Below are 10,623 nucleotides of genomic sequence, written 5' to 3' on the forward strand. Positions count from 1 at the left end.
CCATATCTTTCCAAATAATTGTCTGAATATGGAATGTCATACCTCGTTGAGCTCGTATTTGAATTCCCAATCGAACTGTGTTCAAAACTGAAAACTAAATTTTTTTTCAATTTTTTTCCAATTTTTATGTTGTTATTTGCCAAAAGTCCTGTTTTGTGATTTTCCGACATTAAATAATCAGTTTTTTTGCCATATCTTTCCAAATAATTGTCTGAATATCGAATGTCATACCTCGTTGAGCTCGTATTTGAATTCCCAATCGAACTGTGCTCAAAACTGAAAACTAAATTTTTTTTCAATTTTTTTCCAATTTTTTTCCAATTTTTTTCCAATTTTTATGTTGTTATTTGCCAAAAGTCCTGTTTTGTGATTTTCGACATTAAATAATCAGTTTTTTTGCCATATCTTTCCAAATAATTGTCTGAATATGGAATGTCATACCTCGTTGAGCTCGTATTTGAATTCCCAATCGAACTGTGTTCAAAACTGAAAACTAAATTTTTTTTCAATTTTTTTTCAATTTTTTTCCAATTTTTATGTTGTTATTTGCCAAAAGTCCTGTTTTGTGATTTCCCGACATTAAATAATCAGTTTTTTTGCCATATCTTTCCAAATAATAGTCTGAATATCGAATGTCATACCTCGTTGAGCTCGTATTTGAATTCCCAATCGAACTGTGTTAAAAACTGAAAACTAAATTTTTTTTTCAATTTTTTTCCAATTTTTATGTTGTTATTTGCCAAAAGTCCTTTTTTGTGATTTTCGACATTAAATAATCATTTTTTTTGCCATATCTTTCCAAATAATTGTCTGAATATGGAATGTCATACCTCGTTGAGCTCGTATTTGAATTCCCAATCGAACTGTGTTCAAAACTGAAAACTAAATTTTTTTTCAATTTTTTTCCAATTTTTATGTTGTTATTTGCCAAAAGTCCTGTTTTGTGATTTTCCGACATTAAATAATCAGTTTTTTTGCCATATCTTTCCAAATAATTGTCTGAATATCGAATGTCATACCTCGTTGAGCTCGTATTTGAATTCCCAATCGAACTGTGCTCAAAACTGAAAACTAAATTTTTTTTCAATTTTTTTCCAATTTTTTTCCAATTTTTTTCCAATTTTTATGTTGTTATTTGCCAAAAGTCCTGTTTTGTGATTTTCGACATTAAATAATCAGTTTTTTTGCCATATCTTTCCAAATAATTGTCTGAATATGGAATGTCATACCTCGTTGAGCTCGTATTTGAATTCCCAATCGAACTGTGTTCAAAACTGAAAACTAAATTTTTTTTCAATTTTTTTTCAATTTTTTTCCAATTTTTATGTTGTTATTTGCCAAAAGTCCTGTTTTGTGATTTCCCGACATTAAATAATCAGTTTTTTTGCCATATCTTTCCAAATAATTGTCTGAATATCGAATGTCATACCTCGTTGAGCTCGTATTTGAATTCCCAATCGAACTGTGTTCAAAACTGAAAACTAAATTTTTTTTCAATTTTTTTCCAATTTTTATGTTGTTATTTGCCAAAAGTCCTTTTTTGTGATTTTCGACATTAAATAATCAGTTTTTTTGCCATATCTTTCCAAATAATTGTCTGAATATCGAATGTCATACCTCGTTGAGCTCGTATTTGAATTCCCAATCGAACTGTGTTCAAAACTGAAAACTAAATTTTTTTTCAATTTTTTTCCAATTTTTATGTTGTTATTTGCCAAAAGTCCTTTTTTGTGATTTTCGACATTAAATAATCAGTTTTTTTGCCATATCTTTCCAAATAATTGTCTGAATATGGAATGTCATACCTCGTTGAGCTCGTATTTGAATTCCCAATTGAACTGTGTTCAAAACTGAAAACTAAATTTTTTTTCAATTTTTTTTCAATTTTTTTCCAATTTTTATGTTGTTATTTGCCAAAAGTCCTGTTTTGTGATTTTCCGACATTAAATAATCAGTTTTTTTGCCATATCTTTCCAAATAATTGTCTGAATATCGAATGTCATACCTCGTTGAGCTCGTATTTGAATTCCCAATCGAACTGTGTTAAAAACTGAAAACTAAATTTTTTTTTCAATTTTTTTCCAATTTTTATGTTGTTATTTGCCAAAAGTCCTTTTTTGTGATTTTCGACATTAAATAATCAGTTTTTTGCCATATCTTTCCAAATAATTGTCTGAATATGGAATGTCATACCTCGTTGAGCTCGTATTTGAATTCCCAATCGAACTGTGTTCAAAACTGAAAACTAAATTTTTTTTTAAATTTTTTTCCAATTTTTATGTTGTTATTTGCCAAAAGTCCTTTTTTGTGATTTTCGACATTAAATAATCAGTTTTTTTGCCATATCTTTCCAAATAATTGTCTGAATATCGAATGTCATACCTCGTTGAGCTCGTATTTGAATTCCCAATCGAACTGTGTTCAAAACTGAAAACTAAATTTTTTTTCAATTTTTTTCCAATTTTTATGTTGTTATTTGCCAAAAGTCCTTTTTTGTGATTTTCGACATTAAATAATCAGTTTTTTTGCCATATCTTTCCAAATAATTGTCTGAATATCGAATGTCATACCTCGTTGAGCTCGTATTTGAATTCCCAATCGAACTGTGTTCAAAACTGAAAACTAAATTTTTTTTCAATTTTTTTCCAATTTTTATGTTGTTATTTGCCAAAAGTCCTTTTTTGTGATTTTCGACATTAAATAATCAGTTTTTTTGCCATATCTTTCCAAATAATTGTCTGAATATCGAATGTCATACCTCGTTGAGCTCGTATTTGAATTCCCAATCGAACTGTGTTCAAAACTGAAAACTAAATTTTTTTTCAATTTTTTTCCAATTTTTATGTTGTTATTTGCCAAAAATCCTTTTTTGTGATTTTCGACATTAAATAATCAGTTTTTTTGCCATATCTTTCCAAATAATTGTCTGAATATCGAATGTCATACCTCGTTGAGCTCGTATTTGAATTCCCAATCGAACTGTGTTCAAAACTGAAAACTAAATTTTTTTTCAATTTTTTTCCAATTTTTATGTTGTTATTTGCCAAAAGTCCTTTTTTGTGATTTTCGACATTAAATAATCAGTTTTTTTGCCATATCTTTCCAAATAATTGTCTGAATATCGAATGTCATACCTCGTTGAGCTCGTATTTGAATTCCCAATCGAACTGTGTTAAAAACTGAAAACTAAATTTTTTTTTCAATTTTTTTCCAATTTTTATGTTGTTATTTGCCAAAAGTCCTTTTTTGTGATTTTCGACATTAAATAATCAGTTTTTTTGCCATATCTTTCCAAATAATTGTCTGAATATGGAATGTCATACCTCGTTGAGCTCGTATTTGAATTCCCAATCGAACTGTGTTCAAAACTGAAAACTAAATTTTTTTTCAATTTTTTTCCAATTTTTATGTTGTTATTTGCCAAAAGTCCTTTTTTGTGATTTTCGACATTAAATAATCAGTTTTTTTGCCATATCTTTCCAAATAATTGTCTGAATATCGAATGTCATACCTCGTTGAGCTCGTATTTGAATTCCCAATCGAACTGTGTTAAAAACTGAAAACTAAATTTTTTTTTCAATTTTTTTCCAATTTTTATGTTGTTATTTGCCAAAAGTCCTTTTTTGTGATTTTCGACATTAAATAATCAGTTTTTTTGCCATATCTTTCCAAATAATTGTCTGAATATCGAATGTCATACCTCGTTGAGCTCGTATTTGAATTCCCAATCGAACTGTGTTCAAAACTGAAAACTAAATTTTTTTTCAATTTTTTTCCAATTTTTATGTTGTTATTTGCCAAAAGTCCTTTTTTGTGATTTTCGACATTAAATAATCAGTTTTTTTGCCATATCTTTCCAAATAATTGTCTGAATATCGAATGTCATACCTCGTTGAGCTCGTATTTGAATTCCCAATCGAACTGTGTTCAAAACTGAAAACTAAATTTTTTTTCAATTTTTTTCCAATTTTTATGTTGTTATTTGCCAAAAGTCCTTTTTTGTGATTTTCGACATTAAATAATCAGTTTTTTTGCCATATCTTTCCAAATAATTGTCTGAATATCGAATGTCATACCTCGTTGAGCTCGTATTTGAATTTCCAATCGAACTGTGTTCAAAACTGAAAACTAAATTTTTTTTCAATTTTTTTCCAATTTTTATGTTGTTATTTGCCAAAAATCCTTTTTTGTGATTTTCGACATTAAATAATCAGTTTTTTTGCCATATCTTTCCAAATAATTGTCTGAATATCGAATGTCATACCTCGTTGAGCTCGTATTTGAATTCCCAATCGAACTGTGTTCAAAACTGAAAACTAAATTTTTTTTCAATTTTTTTCCAATTTTTATGTTGTTATTTGCCAAAAGTCCTTTTTTGTGATTTTCGACATTAAATAATCAGTTTTTTTGCCATATCTTTCCAAATAATTGTCTGAATATCGAATGTCATACCTCGTTGAGCTCGTATTTGAATTCCCAATCGAACTGTGTTCAAAACTGAAAACTAAATTTTTTTTTCAATTTTTTTCCAATTTTTATGTTGTTATTTGCCAAAAGTCCTTTTTTGTGATTTTCGACATTAAATAATCATTTTTTTTGCCATATCTTTCCAAATAATTGTCTGAATATGGAATGTCATACCTCGTTGAGCTCGTATTTGAATTCCCAATCGAACTGTGTTCAAAACTGAAAACTAAATTTTTTTTCAATTTTTTTTCAATTTTTTTCCAATTTTTATGTTGTTATTTGCCAAAAGTCCTTTTTTGTGATTTTCGACATTAAATAATCAGTTTTTTTGCCATATCTTTCCAAATAATTGTCTGAATATCGAATGTCATACCTCGTTGAGCTCGTATTTGAATTCCCAATCGAACTGTGTTAAAAACTGAAAACTAAATTTTTTTTTCAATTTTTTTCCAATTTTTATGTTGTTATTTGCCAAAAATCCTTTTTTGTGATTTTCGACATTAAATAATCAGTTTTTTTGCCATATCTTTCCAAATAATTGTCTGAATATCGAATGTCATACCTCGTTGAGCTCGTATTTGAATTCCCAATCGAACTGTGTTCAAAACTGAAAACTAAATTTTTTTTCAATTTTTTTCCAATTTTTATGTTGTTATTTGCCAAAAGTCCTTTTTTGTGATTTTCGACATTAAATAATCAGTTTTTTTGCCATATCTTTCCAAATAATTGTCTGAATATCGAATGTCATACCTCGTTGAGCTCGTATTTGAATTCCCAATCGAACTGTGTTAAAAACTGAAAACTAAATTTTTTTTTCAATTTTTTTCCAATTTTTATGTTGTTATTTGCCAAAAATCCTTTTTTGTGATTTTCGACATTAAATAATCAGTTTTTTTGCCATATCTTTCCAAATAATTGTCTGAATATCGAATGTCATACCTCGTTGAGCTCGTATTTGAATTCCCAATCGAACTGTGTTCAAAACTGAAAACTAAATTTTTTTTCAATTTTTTTCCAATTTTTATGTTGTTATTTGCCAAAAGTCCTTTTTTGTGATTTTCGACATTAAATAATCAGTTTTTTTGCCATATCTTTCCAAATAATTGTCTGAATATCGAATGTCATACCTCGTTGAGCTCGTATTTGAATTCCCAATCGAACTGTGTTCAAAACTGAAAACTAAATTTTTTTTCCAATTTTTATGTTGTTATTTGCCAAAAGTCCTTTTTTGTGATTTTCGACATTAAATAATCAGTTTTTTTGCCATATCTTTCCAAATAATTGTCTGAATATCGAATGTCATACCTCGTTGAGCTCGTATTTGAATTCCCAATCGAACTGTGTTCAAAACTGAAAACTAAATTTTTTTTCAATTTTTTTTCCAATTTTTATGTTGTTATTTGCCAAAAGTCCTTTTTTGTGATTTTCGACATTAAATAATCAGTTTTTTTGCCATATCTTTCCAAATAATTGTCTAAATATCGAATGTCATACCTCGTTGAGCTCGTATTTGAATTCCCAATCGAACTGTGTTCAAAACTGAAACCTAATTTTTTTTTCAATTTTTTTCCAATTTTTATATTGTTATTTGCCAAAAGTCCTTATTGCGATTTTCGACATTAAATAATCAGTTTGTTTGCCATATCTTTCCAAATAATTGTCTGAATATCGAGTGTCATACCAAAGACATTAGAATTTTGTTTAGGAAACATATTGTCTTGTAGACTTATAATTCCCAACTAGTTCTAGTGAGGACTGCAAGGCATGTCTTCTAATTTAGAGTCGCAAAATAGTTCAAGCAGTGAGTGTAGTGTATGTGTAATGTATGTATGTACATATGTATGTATGTAGGTAAGTAAGTAAGTAAGTAAGTAAGTATGTATGTATGTATGTATGTATGTATGTATGTATGTATGTATGTATGTATGTATGTATGTATGTATGCATGTATGTATGTATGTATGTATGTATGTATGTATGTATGTATGTATGTATGTATGTATGTATGTATGTATGTATGTATGTATGTATGTATGTATGTATGTAGGTATGTATGTATGTATGTATGTATGTGTGTATGTATGTATGTATGTATGTATGTATGTATGTATGTATGCATGCATGCATGTATGCACAGTTGCAGTGACATTATTAGCACCATAAGCACATTTCGTGTTTTTCCCAGCGTTTCTGTATTTTCTGACACTTTTTCACAACTACACACAACTACAATGATTTTCAATCGAAATAACAAAATTAGTAACAGATCTAATGGATATTTTAAAATTAATTGGCAAAACAAAAAAAAACCTGCAAATTTACGCGATAACAAAAATAGCACTGTTTCTCGTAGTTTGCAAAAACTAAATAAAAAAATAATTCAACAAATGGATCTTAAGATTTGGTTGCGTGACCTTTGTTGGCGATGACAGCTGCGCATCGTCCTGACACCGTTTTTGAGGAATTTTGCTCCATGCATCCTTGACCACACCCCAAAGTTCCTTGTTATTATTGGGGTTGGCTTCAGAAACCTTTTTTTTCACGTCCGCCCAAATTTTATGATGTTATTTGCCAAAAGTCCTTTTTTGTGATTTTCCGACATTAAATAATCCGTTTTTTTGCCATATCTTTCCAAATAATTGTCTGAATATGGAATGCCTTGTTGAGCTCGTATTTGAATTCCCAATCGAACTGTGTTCAAAAATGAGAACGTTGCAATTTTTTGCAAATTTTAATGATGTAAAAAAATGCAAAAATTTGCCCAAAAATGAATTTTCCAACATCTGTCAAAAAGTGATAGGGATCGTTAGCATTGGTAATTAGCTGCTCAAAACAGTTATTTTTGTATCTTTATGATTTTTTTTAGCCAAGTTATGATTAAAATACCCATCAAAATGTTTTAAAATATTGAAAAATCCGTTTTTCCCAATTTGGTTTCAGTGTTTTCAGTGTTTTGTCCACAATCATAAAAATACTTCTCTGAATATGGAATGCCATATCTCATTGACTTTGTAATTAAATTTCCCATTAAACTGCATTCAAAAGTTGGAATTCAATTTATTTTTGCAAATTTTGATGATAACTTTGACCATAGGAAAAGGTGAAAAATCATTAGGAAAGTTAATGGGATCGTTAGTTTGGACAATTAGCTATACAAAACAGTCAAACTTTTGCCTGTGTGACTCTTTTTGGCCAAGTTATGATCAGGTTAAGACCCACACAGTGATAAAATTTGGTTTACAGGCTTCACCCTTTTCCAATTCAGTCATTTATTTTACCACTCCATTATCCGCTCTCCCTATATGTAGATCCATGCCTTGGCTAGTTTAATTTACCATCCACACCTTGTTAATACGAAATTAATGACTGCATTAGATAAATTACATTCCAGCTTTGCTCCTTGCTTGCCCCGTTTGCTGTTCAATTATTGAGTGAAAGAACTTGGGGTCAAAGTTGGAGTGGCAAGGAGCCATCGATGGCTATCGAAGTCCTGACAGTCCTGGCTAATGACAATACCTCGCTATCGTTGGCTGTTCCACGGCCTTGTTATTGTAATTAGCCTGGGGTTCCAAAGGTACGGAAAAGCCCACCCATCGCGACTCTCGGGGTTGGATGGAACATTAAAATATGATTAACTTTGCGGTTCGTGCCATTGTCGTGTCTATTTAATTAGAACTCCACGGCGGGTTCCTTTCGCGACCTCCTCTTCCACATATATACCTATATAGCCTGTATATATAGCGTATCCTGTGCTAACTAATGACACTTGTGGGCCGACAAAAGGCGCTAATCTAAGTTTTACGTGTTCGCCGTTTACGCTTTTTGTGCTCAGAAAATAGGCGGAAGAAAGTGGTGCAGGGTATGCGCAAGGGGAGTTTCGAATTTTGCATGGATTTGTGAATGTAGATGAATGGGAAAAATCAAATGGAAAAACACCGATTTCTTTACAGTCTTAAACATGTGCTGATTAGTTTTAAGCATTAAAACTGATTAAATACTATAAAAAGTTGCTACGATGAATTTATTGTAAAATGAACCCCTTGTGTAATGAACCTCTTCAAAATGAACTCACCCACTGCAGGGTATTACACCTTCGTCTCCCCTGCTTCTCTTCATTTTCCCTGCAACCTACGAACTTCTATCTAGACAATCTAATCATAATTATGTGATTTCTTTGCCACTCCATGCCACAATGGCCAAGAAAGTGTTCCTTTTGTACTGTAATTTTTATTGAAATGAGCCCCCTCGGCGGCAAAAACTGAACTGGAGATCCCCGATGTGGCCGCTTGGCTGCATTTTGTTAAAAGGTGACAATTAATTTGTCAATAATGGAAATTGTCACCCGGGGGTTGGGAAGCAGAAGCAGAAACACCGCGATGGAGAGGGTTCTACTTGACTACTATATATGAATATGTATATATATATATGTGTATATTTTTATATATATTTGCAGGTGCGGGGGCTTTCGTGCTCGTGCCTCGTTTCTGCTGGACTGAGTGACTGACTGTCCATTGTAGTTAAGCTAATGATATATGGGCCAGTTGACGCTCGAGCCGAGCGACTAGGTAATTTTAATTATTTTGTCATTTGTATAAATTAAAGTATATGCGCTCGGGCGCCATGCTTTTCAGCGATGGCCGCCAAGGGGTTAAGCTGACCGGGCTCGAACTGAAACGGGCTTATTGATTAATGATTATTTTGGCCTCTGGCCAACATCGAACCCCTTTTTCGCTTTCCGTGACAACTCAATCAAAACGATTCCGTTTGCCTCTCGTGAATTTTTCTAAATTTACATTTTATCGAAGCCTTTAATTATGGGAAATTCGTGTGTTTATTTTTCGAACCAAAAAAGTGGTGTTTTGTCCACTAATTGGGTCCCCTTGGCGTATGCTTAATAATAGTCCATATACGTCTATTGGTAAATCAAATGTGTTCCATTTGCATTCTCGTGGGTATTTTCTATCATAAATAATTTGTCATATGGAAAATCGAAAACGTTTAAAAGCGGGTAACAAATCTATACCAAAAAATTGATTGTTTGATTAAAGGGTTGGGGTGAGCATTGTGCTTGGTAGGTTTATGGTTTTGAGGCATGGGAACTTTTAATAAAATCAAAAACCGAATATTTACCGTTTGATTTTCTGCTGCTTGCTGGCATACTAATATTTCATACAAACTCATTAAGATCTGGAGCTCTCCTGTTTTTTTTCTGGCCGACAAGACCCACGCATTGGATTAAAGTTTGGCTAATGAGAAATTTATATGTATTTCTTGTGTTCGGCGGCCGAACGAAGAATTCCCAGGAATCTTTCTTGGCAGAAAAATAAAAAAAAAGGAATTGGCCAAGAATCGAAGCAAAACGCGAACAAGCAGATGGGAGAAAATACAACAAAAATGGCGATAGAAATCGTGATACAATCACGTCTAGACTTTTACGAGTTGCGCCTACAAAACCAAAAACCAAAAAAAAGAATTATAAAAAGAAAACATTGGGGAAACAAGAACTGCAGCCTGTCCGGACTTTTAGTTGGCAGGTCAAACGGGCAACGTCAAAAACGTTGCGACGAGCCCAAGAACACCACAAAGCCAAAAACAAAAAAAAAAAAACCAGAAAACACACACAAGAACAACAACTACTTTTGGCCATGGACTTGAGTTTTTGGCCCAAAGTCTTGGGTTGGATTTGAAAACTTAGAAACTTGCGCCGGCAGCTGTGGATGCCAAAATCCGGGGAAAAAATAAATAAAGAGCACAGGCAGAAGTGGGGAGCTGCCCTGCCATGGGGGCGGGGGGTCTGGTTGGCGGGGGCGTGGCTGTTTAGAGAGTCCAGAGATGAAGGCAAATGGCAGGCAACGTCTGCGGCTAATTACAGCCTGCCAGTAGCAACAACAACGGGCACAGGAACAGCGACAGCAACAACCAAAGAAATGATATATTTAAGTTGCTGCTTTATTTGCATTTGTCCCAAGTGCAAAATAAAGGGGCAAGGAGCATGGAAAGAGTTTAAAATGGGCAAGGGGTGCCACTCCGTACTTCACATTTCATATTCATTAAAAACTAGCTCTCGACAAAAATCACCTCACCAGTTTCTCACAAATGCGATAGTATATACATGTTATGTGCTCATAAAATGTTTAAAAATATGTTTAAAAATGC

Source organism: Drosophila erecta, unplaced genomic scaffold, assembly GCF_003286155.1.
Source record: "Drosophila erecta strain 14021-0224.00,06,07 unplaced genomic scaffold, DereRS2 tig00000152-arrow-arrow-pilon, whole genome shotgun sequence".
NCBI classification, from domain to species: Eukaryota; Metazoa; Arthropoda; class Insecta; order Diptera; family Drosophilidae; genus Drosophila; species Drosophila erecta.